Source organism: Rhinoderma darwinii, unplaced genomic scaffold, assembly GCF_050947455.1.
Source record: "Rhinoderma darwinii isolate aRhiDar2 unplaced genomic scaffold, aRhiDar2.hap1 Scaffold_104, whole genome shotgun sequence".
Classification (NCBI taxonomy): Eukaryota; Metazoa; Chordata; class Amphibia; order Anura; family Rhinodermatidae; genus Rhinoderma; species Rhinoderma darwinii.
Genome location: NW_027461923.1, coordinates 242,645 through 258,434, shown reverse-complemented (window position 1 = coordinate 258,434; position 15,790 = coordinate 242,645). Strand labels below are relative to the sequence as shown.

The 15,790-nt window shown below is 46.9% G+C and overlaps 1 long non-coding RNA gene across 2 annotated transcripts in view; it reads left to right on the top strand.

Annotated features, from left to right (window-relative positions):
• Positions 1 to 15,254, top strand: part of LOC142698892 (uncharacterized) — a 229,128-nt gene extending 213,874 nt beyond the window's left edge. Inside the window, exons 1-3 of one of the 2 annotated variants that reach the window (XR_012865830.1) lie at positions 7,928 to 8,126; positions 8,223 to 8,350; positions 13,892 to 15,254. This is a non-coding gene — a long non-coding RNA (uncharacterized LOC142698892). Of the gene's footprint in view, positions 1 to 7,927; positions 8,127 to 8,222; positions 8,351 to 13,891 lie in introns of those variants that run through there. The other variant, XR_012865829.1, reaches the window with a different exon arrangement.
• Positions 15,255 to 15,790: the final 536 nt, after the last annotated feature.

Here is a 15,790-nt window from a genome sequence, read left to right as displayed (position 1 = left end):
TCAGATATCATCACTTTTCACCCAATTATTACCCCCCCCCCCCATTGTATAATGCCTCCTCCAGTGGAGGGATGTCACAATACCAGAATTTGGACTTCGGTACCGATGCTTTGTGTAGTATTGCGATTTCGATAACAAAGCGATACTTTGCCAACAATAATAAAAAAAAAAAACAGTTCTTCCATTTCTTATGTGAGGCGCGAGGTGTGATGGTAAATTTAACCTCCATGTGCCTCACATTAATAGTAATTAACCCCATCATGTTACTCAATTATAAAGGGTTAATGTGTAAGGTACATGATGGGGTTAATTACTATTAATGTGAGGCACATGGAGGTTCAAAATTCATAATACCTCGCGCCTCACATTAATAAGTGAAAGAAGTTTTTATTTTATTTTTTACAACGTACACATCATAAATGATGCAATAAAATTGTTTTGCAGGTTATTACGGGCGCGCCAATACTGAATGTGAATATTTTATGTATTGAGACTTATTTTAATGTGTTTTGTAAAAAAGTTGTATGTGTATTTTTTTTAAATTTAACATTACTTTATGTTTTTACTTTCTTTTTGAAACTTTAATGTACTGGTATATATCTATATACGGATAGTACACAGGCAGTTGTTAGGACAGACCTGAGTATGCCCTAACAGGAAATATGGTAAGACAGCCCTGGGGTCCTTCATTGGACCTTGGGCTGTCTGCCCATATATGGTATGTCCCTCAATCGCGTCACAGGGATTCCTGTGACGTGATCCAAGGGGCATCCCCCCTTCTTATTTTCCCCTGAATGCTGCAGTCAGCTTTGATCGCAGCATTCAGGGGAATAGCGACAGAGATGAGAGGTTTCTTTGATCTCTGCCTTTATAGAGTGGGTCTGCGGCTGTGTAATACAACCATTGCCCCGCCCCGCACGCGGTCAGCACGAGGTGATGCGGGCGGCGCTGCACTAATGAGCGGCGGTTCAGGCACTGAAGACAGAAGATGTGGGGGTGTTTTGTAGTGCGCCCGCCATGTTCTGTTTTCAGTGCCGCCGCTCATTAGTGCAGCGCTGGCCGCATCACATAATCCTGGCGGCGCGCACATGTCGGGACTCCGGAGCAGGGCCGTGACTGTGTTACACAGCCGCAGCTCCGCTCTCATACATTCATGTATTACAATATTGAGCTGTGCGGCCGCACAGCTTAGTATCAAAATACATGAAATAACGGTATTGAACCGTTTGGGGGTGCACGGTATCGAAACCGTATCGAAGTTTTGATGCATCGTGCATCCCTACTCAAGTGCCATCCGCCCTCCATTATTATCTCCTTCCCACTCTAGCATCATTTCCCTCCCTACCCAATGCCATCTCACTGCCCCATTATCATCTCCCTGCCCCCATTATCATCTCCCTGCCCCCATTATCATCTCACTGCCCTATTATCATCTCCCTGCCTCATTATCATCTCCCTGCCCCCATTATCATCTCCCTGCCCCCATTATCATCTCGCTGCCCCCATTATCATCTCCCTGCCCCATTATCATCTCCCTGCCCCCATTATCATCTCCCTGCCCCCATTATCATCTCCCTGCCCCATTATCATCTCCCTGCCCCATTATCATCTTGCTGCCCCCATTATCATCTCCCTGCCCCATTATCATCTCCCTGCCCCCATTATCATCTCCCTGCCCCCATTATCATCTCCCTGCCCCATTATCATCTCCCTGCCCCATTATCATCTCCCTACCCCATTATCATCTCCCTGCCCCCATTATCATCTCCCTGCCCCATTATCATCTCCCTGCCCCCATTATCATCTCGCTGCCCCCACTATCATCTCCCTGCTCCCATTATCATCTCCCTGCCCCATTATCATCTCCCTGCCCCCATTATCATCTCCCTGCCCCCATTATCATCTCCCTGCCCCCATTATCATCTCCCTGCCCCCATTATCATCTCCCTGCCCCATTATCATCTCCCTGCTCCCATTATCATCTCCCTGCCCCATTATCATCTCCCTGCCCCCATTATCATCTCCCTGCCCCATTATCATCTCCCTGCCCCATTATCATCTCCCTGCCCCATTATCATCTCCCTGCCCCCATTATCATCTCCCTGCCCCCATTATCATCTCCCTGCCCCATTATCATCTCCCTGCCCCCATTATCATCTCGCTGCCCCCACTATCATCTCCCTGCCCCCATTATCATCTCCCTGCCCCATTATCATCTCCCTGCCCCCATTATCATCTCCCTGCCCCCATTATCATCTAACTCTACCCCCATTATCATCTCCCTGCCCCCATTATCATCTCCCTGCCACCATTAACATCTCCCTGCCCCCATTATCATCTCGCTGCCCCCACTATCATCTCCCTGCCCCCATTATCATCTCCCTGCCCCCATTATCATCTCCCTGCCCCCATTATCATCTCCCTGCCCCCATTATCATCTCCCTGCCCCATTATCATCTCCCTGCCCCATTATCATCTCCCTGCCCCCATTATCATCTCCCTGCCCCCATTATCTTCTCCCTGCCCCATTATCATCTCCCTGCCCCCATTATCATCTCGCTGCCCCCACTATCATCTCCCTGCCCCCATTATCATCTCCCTGCCCCATTATCATCTCCCTGCCCCCATTATCATCTCCCTGCCCCCATTATCATCTAACTCTACCCCATCCCCATAGAAAGCAAAACTCTTCCCCACGTCTGTATTAGTTTACACTGCAGCATAGGATTGTATCACTCAGCTCCAGGACGGCTCTTTTCTCCTGTCCTGTGTAAACAGAGGGAGAAGACAGGTTTATTATCACATGTTACACAGGACGGGAGATAAGAGCTGTAGAGCTGATACAATCCTATGCTGCAGTGTTAACATAATACAGACGTGGGTAAGATATTTACTTTCTATGGGGGCAGGAGGAGATTTTTTCAGGAGGCTCCGGGCAGCAGCAGCCGGACACAGACATAAGTTAGTACTCACTGTGTCTGAAGAAGAAGACGACGACTGCTGCTGCTGCTGCTGGAGGTATCCTCCGAGGCTGAGCTCATAACTCCCGCTGCTGTGATGTCTCCTCCCCGCACGCTGTCACGCTGTTGTGGAGGAGGAGGGGCGGGCACATGTCACTCTCCAGCGGGCCCTTACGATTTTATTCTGATGTAATGAACGGCCCCTGCTTCGTGATGGGACTTGTTCCTTTCACCGAAATGAAATCGTAAGAGCCACACTGCCGTGAGGATATTAATTCCAGCGGCAGAGTGCGGGCCCCTTTTTTTTAAATTTATGCCCGGGCCCCTCACTGCAGTACCCCCAGTCCCCCCCTGATGGCGGCCCTGGTGACACTGTCCAATCAGCTACGGTCAGCGTTACAGCAAGAGCTGGAGAGAGCGGGTGCGCGCAGCTCCGCCACCACTAAGGAACACAAGAGGAGAAGAAGAGTGTGAATTCTTCTTCTTCTGTTCCATGGCATCAGAGCTGTGCGTGCACGCACGCTCTCACTCTTTAGCTCTCGGCAGACAAGGACGATAAGACTGATCTCTCACCTGAGATCACAGTTTTGTACTTGCCTGCCGAGAGCTGAAGAGTGAGAGCGTGCGCGCGCACATGATCTCCTCTCTCCAGCTCTTGCTGTTGACATTGTCCGTAGCGGATTGGGCAGTGTCACAGCGATGTTACACGCCCCCTTGCCAATTACAGCCCCATTGGCAGTTCATGGGGTTATTTAAATATCGGGCGCCAAATATTACAGCACAGATACCTAAGTAAGGAAAGAGGGTAGGAAAAAAAATATAAAGTGCCCCAGAGATTGTGCAGCCCTGACCATTACATGCTGCACTCAAATGCAAATCTGTGGGCAGGTGAAAGATTCTCTTTAAAGTGTAACAACTTTTTAAAAAACTTTTGACATGTCAGAAGTTTTGATCAGTGGGGTCCGAACACTGAGACCCCCCCACTAGTCGCTAAAACGAAGCAGCAGAAGTGCTCGGGTAAGCGGTGTGCCGCTTCAATTCTGTTTGGCTTTCCTTGGAGCAGTACACCACTCACTCGACTGAAAGTCGATCATAAATGAAGCGGCACAGCGCTCACCCGAGCACTTCTGCTGCTTCGTTTTAGCGATCGGTGGGGGCCTCAGTGCTCGGTCCCCCACAGATGAAAACTTCGGACATGTCACTATGATATATAAAGATATCTATTAATGCGATTGGTGCAAATTTTAATTACTTTTTATTTAAAATGATTTGTACTTTTTAAGATACAGCTGCTTTGTATCCTGTATACAGAGCAGCTGTATATAGCGCTGAGACCTGAATGCATTAGGTCGCCTATTACTGATCACATCTAAGTTATGAACTTAGATGTGATCGGTAACAGCTCGATCCTGCAGGACTCGCTGACACTGAATCAGTCAGTCCCGCTGACCTGACGGATACAGCGCGATATACATTATATAATATATTTATTTTAATTAGCGGGGGCAGGATTATGGGGAAGGATTAGGGCCTGTTCACATCAGCGTTGGCTTTCCTTTCCGGGGTTCCGTGGGAGGTTTCCGTCGGGTGAACCCCGCAACAGAAAGTCAAACTGAAACCACTGCTTCCGTTTCAGTCACCATTGAAATCAATTGTGACGGAAACATTGCTAATGGTTTCCGTTCGTCACCATTCCGGCAGGTTTCCATTTTTGTGACAGAATCAATAGCGCAGTCGACTGCGCTAATGGTGACAGAAACGGAACTGTGGTTTCAGTTTGACTTTCCGTTGCGGGGTTACCTCCGACGGAACCCCAGAACGGAAAGCCAACGCTGATGTGAACAGGCCCTAAGGCTTCTTTCACACTAGCATTAATATACGTTTACCTCTTTTCCGTCAGAGGAAGAGAGGATCAATACGTTAAACGGAAAGCAACGGCTCCATTAGAATTACCATTGCTTTCAATGGTAATTCTTTTGTATCAGTTGCTTTCCGTTTGTCTCCGTTCGCTAAGTTTCCGTTTTTTTTAAAAGAAACAAAAGTGCAGTCTGCAGAACTTTTATTTCCATTCAAAAGAACGGAAACCTAACGAACGGAGACAAACGGAAAGCAACTGATACAAAAGAATTACCATTGAAAGCAATGGTAATTCTAATGGAGCCGTTGCTTTCCGTTTAACGTATCGATCCTCTCTTCCTCTGACGGAAGAGAGGTAAACGTATATTAATGCTAGTGTGAACAAAGCCAAAAACAATATATTAATATTAAAAAAAAATAATAAAATACACCAGCTGGGATTTGAACCAACAACCTTCCATGTGTAAGGCAGACAAGCTAACCACTACACTATAGAAGCTGTCATAGTCAATGTGTCTGAAACTATAGTAATTGAGGGTTTATTTAATGACTCTCTGCTGCATGTGGGTGGTGACTGATCAGAGACTCACAGTCAGACTGGCTGCCGCAGCTGCTGCATGCAGTGTGCACTGGGACTGACTGTGAGACTCACCAGTCACAGCCCTGCTTGTAGCTTTCCCATGCTAATTAAGCACAGGAAAGCTACAAAGCCAGGAGTATACTGCAAGGGGGGGGGGGGGTCTGGGCGTTTTACTGACAGCAGAGGGCTCTATAGGGGGGAATTATCCCCCCACCATAGAGCCCTGACTAGTTACTATACTGAAAGGTTAGGGGGGTCTGAGCATCTGAATGACTGCTCTAAAGGGGGGGGGCAGAATCCCCCCCCCTATAGAGCTCTCTGCAGTAAGTCAGACAGACGCTCAGACCCTCCCCCACCCACACTAATCCTTCCATTATAGTGATGTGAGGGCTCTATGGGGTGGATTATTCCAGCCCCATAGAGCCCTCTGCTGTCGGTAAAATGCCCAGACTCCCCCTTGCAGTATACTCACGTCACGGGTCCCGGTCCCAGCAAGGCAGGACTTACCTCGTGCTGCTCGTCGCTCCTCCTGGAGACTTGCTCCTCTCTGGCTGCATGTGCTGTGTACAGCGTCAGAGAGGAGGAGGAGTGTTACAGACGCTCGGCACGTCTGCTATGTGCGTCTGCATGGCCCCTCCCCCCCGGTCCAGTCCCCCCCGGGCTGAAAATGCCGCCCCCCCCCGTTTGGGTAGGTGGTGCCGCCTGAGGCCGTCGGCTCACCTGGCCTCATGGCAGATGCGGCACTGCGTATGGCCTGCGGTGGGCCTGTCTGCTTAATAATGCCAGGGCTGATTTGAAGTCCCAGTCCGGCCCTGGTCGGGGGCATTGCTGCCCTATAGTGCCCACCAAGGACATTACAGGGGCTTATTACATAGAACAACATGTAGTAAATGAATCCCCTCATTGAATAACGGGCTGTATGTTATTAATATGTAATAATCCCGTCATATATTATAGAATCTGTATGATCAGCGCATAGATACATTATACAGTGTGGACGACAAACCATAGCAACCAATAGCAGTCCAGCACTGGTGTTACCATAGCAACCAATAGCAATCCAGCACTGCTGTTACCATAGCAACCAATAGCAGTCCAGCACTGGTGTTACCATAGCAACCAATAGGAGTCCAGCGCTGGTGTTACCATAGCAACCAATAGGAGTCCAGCGCTGGTGTTACCATAGCAACCAATAGGAGTCCAGCGCTGGTGTTACCATAGCAACCAATAGGAGTCCAGCGCTGGTGTTGGTTGCTATGGGCAACATACACTTTGTCAACACTCATTTATAGGGAGATTCCTCGGAGGCTCACAGGCGTATTAGCCGCTGGGACTGGGACTGTTGCTGGCTAAGGGTTAATAATAAGTGGCGGTAGTTTAGGAGGGGTCTTCCCTCCCTCCTTTCTGTTATCATAGTGAGTCAGCTATTCTAGGGGGGGGGTATGGTTAGGGACGGGGGTGGTTATGGCGGTGAGGTAGTATATAGCTTCCCTCCCCCTCTCACCTACCTCTTTTGTCTGTACCCCCCCCCCACACCTGATAACGCGATGGTGCGGCGATGGTGTTTTATTCTGTCATTTTATGTATCTATCTGTGCGCTTGTTTGGTTAAGGGCTTATTCAGACGGACGTGATATACGTCCGTGTGACGCGCGTGATTCGCGCAACAGCAGTAAAAACTATGAATGAAAACAGAAAAGCACCACGTGCTACAAACATACAAACAGAGTGTCATAATGATGGCGGCTGCGTGAAAATCACACATCATACGCTGCTGAGACACGGAGCTGTTATGTACATTTTGCGCGCGCAAAACGCCACGTTCTTTGCGCGGGAACAACACACACGCTCGTGTGAATCCAGCTCAATTTTGCTTTCGCTGTCTCTTTAAATAATATATATGGGAACCACACAAAGAACAAAAAACAACCTGCAGTGGACGCGGTTCATGGTTTGTGGTTTTTGGCGTGATATTCTGTGTGTATAAAAAAAGAAAAATATTATATTAAAATGCAGAGATTTTCTGTCTCACGCTTTTATTTTTGGCGTGGCGGCGGCGGTGTCTTGATGGTATATTTTGCTGTATGATGGTCGGTCACGGCTGGCGGTATTAGGAGGGTATTTACCTCCATGTCCTTGGGATGGGCGGCATACGGGTTTTCATTGACCGCTGTTTGAGGTCATTTAGAGTTTTGATATTTTGATCAGATTAACAAAATGTTAGTTAATTATTATAATTAATAAAGCTGTGCCCCCCCCCCCCCGGGTCACCCCCACATTCACAGAAGCCGAGTGTCGGAGGGTAATTATTAGGGGGTTATTTCATTATCTGGGCACCAGTTGGTTATAAGTTTTCATATGCAGACAGCCCCAGAAGTAGAGCAATGAAAGAGAGGACATGTGACCTGCACAAACCAATCAGGATGCTGCTTTCAATGTCCAAGAGGCTGCGAGAAAATAAGAGATAATTAGTTACCATGGCGCCCAACGCTTTTCTCCTGCACTTCCCACGACCGATATAGAGATGCTCCTGTTACACCAGTAAATATGTATATTTTATCATCATCATCATCATCAGCATCATTAATATGTCTGTTATTATTATAACATACTGGGCCTAGTACTAGCAATAAGGGGGTGGAGTTAAGCACAGCAACCAATCAGAGTACAGCTTTCATGTCCTACACTGCACTGAAAACGTGAAACATGAAATGTGATTGGTTGCTACAGGTAATTCAACCATTTTGTTTCCCACAATTCTCCTGGGCTCCAGTGTGACATCACAATGCATCTGGGACGATTTTTCATGCTTTGTGTTGTTTACAGGTCGGCTCCGATCATCATATTTGCCGAGGAATCAAGACAGAATATATTAAGCTCCACCTCCCTGAACGTCCATTATTCGCAGCCGCCGGCGCAGAAGGAGGAGCCGCACTTTATTGTATCAACATTAGGTAGAATAACACAAACACCTCACATATAAAATATATTAACACTGCCAGACTATCCTCTTACTACAGACCCCAGACCAGACTATCCTCTTACTACAGAACCCAGACCAGACTATTCTCTTACTACAGACCTCAGACCAGACTATCCTCTTACTACAGACCCCAGACCAGACTATCCTCTTACTACAGAACCCAAACCAGACTATTCTCTTACTACAGACCCCAGACCAGACTATCCTCTTACTACAGACCCCAGACCAGACTATCCTCTTACTACAGACCTCAGACCAGACTATCCTCTTACTACAGAACCCAGACCAGACTATTCTCTTACTACAGACCTCAGACCAGACAATCCTCTTACTACAGACCTCAGGCCGGACTATCCTCTTACTAAAGACCCCAGGCCAGACTATCCTCTTACTACAGACCCCAGACCAGACTATCCTCTTACTACAGACCCCAGACCAGACTATCCTCTTACTACAGACCCCAGGCCGGATTATCCCATTAATACAGATCCCAAACCAAACTACCCCTAACTACAGACCCCAGACCAGACTATTCTCTTACTACAGACCCCAGACCAGACTATCCCATTAATACAGACCCCAGACCAGACTATCCTCTTACTATAGACCGCAGAGAACACCCCTAAATAAAGACCCCAAACCAGACTCCCCCCTAACTACACACCCCAGACCAGACTATCCTCTTACTATAGATCACAGAGAACACTCCCCTAAACAAAGACCCCAAACCAGACTCCCCCAAATAATGACCCCAGACAAGACTATCCTCCTAATACAAACTGCAGACAAGACCACCCATAAATACAGACCCCAGACCAGACTATCCCTAGACCCTAGACCAGACTACTTTATAATACAGACCTCAGACTAGACTACCCTTAGGCCTTATTCACACGAAAGTGTTATACGTCCGTGATACGTGCCTGATTTTCACGCGCACCGCAGGGACCTATGTTAGTGAATGGGGCCGCTGAGACTGTCAGTGATTTTCACACAGCGTATGTGCGCTGAATAAAACTCACGACATGTCCTATACTTGCCCGTTTTTCGCGCAGCACGCACCCATTGAAGTCAATGGGTGCGTGCAAATCGCGCACGGCACACGGAAGCACTTCTTGGTGACGCGCGTGTCGGGGCTTCTTCAGGAGAGAAATCCCCGACCACGGATTCCGACATCTTCAAGCTCCTAACATTAATATCCATATGTAGACGATGACGTCAGGGACACTTTCAATAGCGGAGTCCCTGGTCAGAGTGTTGCCGCTTCTCTAGTCGGGAATTCCAGCATATTGAAGCTCCTGACGCCACTGTCCATTTATGAATAGTGACGTCATGAACTCATTCAGGAGCGAAATTTCCGACCAGAACACTGCCGATGCTCTGGCTGGAAATTTTGCCATCTTTAAGCTCCTGACATCACTGTCCATATATGGATAGTGTTGTTATGGATTCGTCCTGGAGCAAAATCCCCAGCCAGAGCGTTGCCTCTTCTATGGCTGGGGATTCTGGTATCTTAATGCTCCTGATGTCATTGTCCATATATGAATGATGACGTCATGGACTCTTTCTGGTGCGGAATGTCTGGTCAGAGCTTTTCTGACACTTTTACAGGGTATTCTGACATCTTAAAGCTCCTGGCATCACTGTCCATATATCGACAGTGATGTCATGGACTACTTCAGGAGCGGAATCTCCGACCAGAGCATTGCCGATACTCTGGCTTTGGATTCCGGCATCATAAAGCTCCTGATGTCACTGTCCATATGTGGACATTGATGTCAGGGGTTCTACCAATAGATGAATTCCCAGCTAGAGAGCTGACAACGCTGTGGCCGGGGATTGCAGCTTCTTAAAGCTTCTGACGATACTGTTGATATATGGACAGTGACGTCAGGGACTCTACAGTATTGAAAATCCCGGCCAGAGCGTTGCCGCCTGCAGCGGAATCCCTAGTCAGAGTGTTGCCACCGCTCTGGCTGGTAATTCTGACATATTAAAGCTCCTGACATCACTGTCCATTAATGGACAGTGACATCAGGAGCAGAATTCCTTTCCAGAGCGTTGACGACGATATGGCCGAGGAATTTGGCAGTCTAAAGCTCCTGAGATTACTCTCCATATATGGACAGTGACGTCAGGGACTCCTTCAGGGGCAGAATCCCCAGACAGAGTATTGCTGCCGCTCTGGCCGGGATTACGGCTTTTTGAAGCTCCTGACATCACTGTCCATATATGGACAGTGACGTGAGGAAATCTTCCAGGAATGGAATCCCCAGCCAGAGCGTTGCCACCGCTCTGGCCGGGATTCGGGCTTCTTGAAGCTCCTGACGTAAATTTTGATATTTGAAAAGTGACGTCATGGACTGCTTTAGGAGCAGAATCTCTGGACAGATGCGTTGGCTGGGGATTCCAGCATCTCAAATCTCCTGACGTCACTGTCCATTAATAAACAGTGACATCAGGGGCTCTATCAGGAGCGGAATTCCTTTCCAGAGTGTTTTTGACGATCTGGCCGAGGAATTTGGCATACTAAAGCTCCTGACATCACTCTATATATGGATAGTGACATAAGGAGCAACTCCTGGAGCAGAATCTCTGGCCAGAGCGTTGCCGTCTCTCTGGCCAGGTATTCCGGCTACTTAAAGCTTTTGACTTCACTGTCCATATATGGACAGTGACGTCAGGGGCACCTCCTGTAAGGAAATCTCTGGCCAGAGCGTTGCCATCTCTCTTGCCAGAAATTCTGGCTTCTTAAAGCTCCTGACTTCACTGTCCATATATATACAGTGATGTCAGTGACTTAATAGTAGCCGAATTCCCGACCAGAGCATTGCCGACACTCTGGCCGAGGATTTTGTCATCTTAAATCTCCTGACATCACTGTCCACATATGTCAGGGACTCTTCCAGGAGCAGAATCCCTAGCCAGAATGATGCTGCCACTCTGGCTAGGATTCCTGGCATCTTAAACCTGCTGACGTCAGAGTCCATTAATGGACAGTGAAATCAGGGGCTCTATCAGGAGCGGAATTCCTGGCCAGTGCATTGCCGATGATCTGGCCGAGGAATTTGGCATCCTAAAGCTCCTAATATCATTCCAGACATGGGCAGTGACGTCAGGGGCACCTCCTGGAGCTGAATCTCTGGCCAGAGCATTGCCGTTCCTCTGGCCAGGGATTCCGGTTTCTTAAAGCTCCTGACTTCACTGTCCATATATGCACAGTGACATCAGGGGCACCTCCTGTAAGGAAATCTCTGGCTAGAGTGTTGCTGTCTCTCTTGCCAGGGATTCTGGCTTCTTAAAGCTCCAGACTTCACTGACCATATATGTACAGTGACATCAGGGACTTAATAGTAGCGGAATTCTCGGCCAGAGCATTGTCAACGCTCTGGCCAAGGATTTCGGCATCTTAAAGCTCCTGACATCACTGTCCAGGAGCGGAATCCCTAGCCAGAATGATGCCGTCGCTGTGGCTGGGATTTCGGCTTCTTGAAGCTCCTGACATCACTGTCCATACATGGACAGTGACGTTTTGGACTACTTTAGGAGTGGAATCACTGGCCAGAGCATTTCCGATGCTCTGGCTGGGGATTCCGGCATCTTAAAGCTCCTGACATCGCTGGACATTAATGGACAGTGACATCAGGGGCTCTATCAGGAGCGAAATTCCTGTCCAATGCTTTGCCGACGATCTGCCAGAGGAATTCAACATCCTAAAGCTCCTGACATCACTCTCCATGTATGGACAGTGATGTCAGGGACTCTTTCAGAAGCAGAGTCCCCAGCCAAAGCGTTGTCGCCGCTCTGGCAGGGATTCCAGCTTCTTGAAGCTCCTGACGTCACTGTTCATATTTGGACAGTGATGTCATGGACTCCTTTAGGAGTGAAATCTCCGGCCAGAGGTTTGCCTATGATCTGGCTGGGGATTCCGGCGTCTTAAAGCTCCTGATGTCACTGTCTATTAATGAACAGTGACATCAGGGGCTCTATCAGGAGCAGAATTCCTTTCCAGAGCGTTGTTGACGATCTGGCCGAGGAATTCGGCATCCTAAAGCTCCTGACATCACTGTCCATATATGGACAGTGACGTCAGGGACTCTTCCAGGAGTGGAATCCCTAGCCAGAACGATGCCGTCGCTGTGGCTGGGATTTCGGCTTCTTGAAGCTCCTGACATCACTATCCATACATGGACAGTGACGTCTTGGACTACTTTAGGAGCGGAATCACTGGCCAGAGCATTGCCGATGCTCTGGCTGGGGATTCCGGCATCTTAAAGCTCCTGACGTCACTGTGCATTAATGGACAGTAACATCAGGGGCTCTATCAGGAGCGAAATTCCTGGCCAGTGCTTTGTCGACGATCTGCCAGAGGAATTCAACATCCTAAAGCTCCTGACATCACTCTCCATGTATGGACAGTGATGTCAGGGACTCTTTCAGAAGCAGAGTCCCCAGCCAAAGCGCTGTCGTCGCTCTGGCAGGGATTCCAGCTTCTTGAAGCTCCTGACGTCACTGTTCACATTTGGAAAGTGATGTCATGGACTCCTTTAGGAGCGAAATCTCCGGCCAGAGGTTTGCCTATGATCTGGCTGGGGATTCCGGCGTCTTAAAGCTCCTGATGTCACTGTCCATTAATGAACAGTGACATCAGGGGCTCTATCAGGAGCAGAATTCCTTTCCAGAGCGTTGTCGACGATCTGGCCGAGGAATTCGGCATCCTATAGCTCCTGACATCACTTTCCTATATATGGACAGTGACTTCAGGAACTCCTCCAGGAGTGGATTTCATGGCAAAGCATGGCCGCCGCTCTGTATATGGATTCCGGTTTCTTAAAGCTTCTGATGTCTTTGTCCATTATGGACAGTGTAGTCAGGGGCTTTAACAGAAGCGGAATTACCGGCCAGAATGCTGCCGGCACTCTGGCTGTATTAAAGCTCCTGACGTCACTCTCGCATACATGGATAGTGATGTCAGGGACGCCTTCAGGAGCGAAATCTCTGGCAAGAGAGTTGCTCACGCTCTGGCCGTGGAATTTTGTTTTTTTTAAGCTCCTAACTTCATTGTTTTTATATGAACAGTGACGGAATGGGAGTTCCCAAGACAGGATTTTCCAGCTAGAGTGCTTGCGATGTTATTGCCATGGACTCCATAACTGAAAGTCCCGGACATCACTTTCCATGTATGAACAGTGACTTCAGGGACTTAAACTGGCTCATCGCTTAAAGTAGTGCTGTGCCCAGTGAGTTCGGGAGACATATCCCACTGTATATCTATCTATACAGTGGGATACGCTGCTGCCTTCTGTCGGAGGTATACTACGGGACTCCACCTGAAGTATGCCTTCGAGGGAAGGAAAAAACATGATGTGAATAGGCCCTAATATAAATGTTAATACTGTACTATAATATAATGGTGAGACATTAGTATTTATATTCTATTACCTCACTATAATATAAATACTAAGGCCCAGATTTACTAATACTGACTTTTCATATGTCACTTTTCTGACAGAAGAGCCCTGGAGCAAGATGTGGCAAATTTACTAAAAAGGCGTCTCCCTACAGGTGTGATGGGCGCTACAATCTGAAATCTATGCCAGCTACGGGTTGCTGTCTATTTTTACTATAATTTACGACAATTTCTGGCATAAATTAATATAAATTTGTCAGCCAGGGTTGGCCCTGCCCCTTCTTGCTAAGCCACACCCAATTTTTTGAATGTGGCAAGAGCTATACCTCACTATATTATAATTTCTAGTACCGCACTATAATATATACACTAGTACCTCACTATATTATAATGTCTAGTACCGCACTATAATATATACACTAGTACCTCACTATATTATAATGTCTAGTACCGCACTATAATATATACACTAGAACCTCACTATATTATAATGTCTAGTACCGCACTATAATATATACACTAGAACCTCACTAAAACATGATGTGAATAAGCCCTAATATAAATGTTAATACTGTACTATAATATAATGGTGAGACATTAGTATTTATATTCTATTACCTCACTATAATATAAATACGAAGGCGCAGATTTACTAATACAGACTTTTCATATGTCACTTTTCTGACAGAAGAGCCCTGGAGCAAGATGTGGCAAATTTACTAAAAAGGCGTCTCCCTACAGGTGTGATGGGCGCTACAATCTGAAATCTATGCCAGCTACGGGTTGCTGTCTATTTTTACTATAATTTACGACAATTTCTGGCATAAATTAATATAAATTTGTCAGCCAGGGTTGGCCCTGCCCCTTCTTGCTAAGCCACACCCAATTTTTTGAATGTGGCAAGAGCTATACCTCACTATATTATAATTTCTAGTACCGCACTATAATATATACACTAGTACCTCACTATATTATAATGTCTAGTACCGCACTATAATATATACACTAGTACCTCACTATATTATAATGTCTAGTACCGCACTATAATATATACACTAGAACCTCACTATATTATAATGTCTAGTACCTCACTATAATATATACACTAATACCTCACTATAATATATACACTAATACCTCACCATTATATAACACAGTTACACAGGTCAGGACATCCACAACCACTCACAGTCCTTAGTAACCAGCAGTCAGGGTGATAGATCTAGGCCAGACGATCCTGTATTATCTAGTAATAGTATTAGCGGCTTTGATCCAGGGTTTATAACTGATCGCCATTTTCTGGGGTCAAGAAGGAATTTTCCCCCTGTGATACTAATTGGCCAAACGTGTCCAGGGTTTTTTGCCTTCTTCTGGATCAACAGCGTTAGGTGTAGGGATGTCCTTTACATTAATAATATACATATAAAAATACATATAATAAAATGACTCTTCTTCCATATAACAAGTCTCCTGTGTCCTTATTCTCAGCATGTGGTGGAGTTTAGTATCTAGCAGAGCTTTCAGGGCTTTGTGGTAAAGTGTTTTTCATATATAGATCACTATTAAAAAACAAATCTAATATTTTATTTTATCTGCTTCTCGCACATTGATCGTGGCTATTATCACACAGTTATTGGGCAGGGGGGTGATATTCAGCAAAATAAAGGAGCCTATGAAAGTCTTTATCGCTGTGGAAAGCTGAGGGCGGCTGCTCATTTCCCTGCAAATACCTATGTGGTTTTATACAATGTTCATTCACATTTAAGGGGTTGTGCAGGATTAGAAATACATAGCTGCTATCATAAAAAAAAAAACTGTGCCACACAAGTCCACAGGTTCATTGTGGTATTGCAGTAAATAGAGTATACACTTCAATAGAGCTGAGCTGCAGTACCAGACACAACCCATGGACAAGTGTGGCGCTGTTTCTGGAACAAAGTAGCCAAGTTTTGCTCTCCGCTCTGGCTCATAGATGGCCAGGTCTTAAAGGGAATGTGTTGC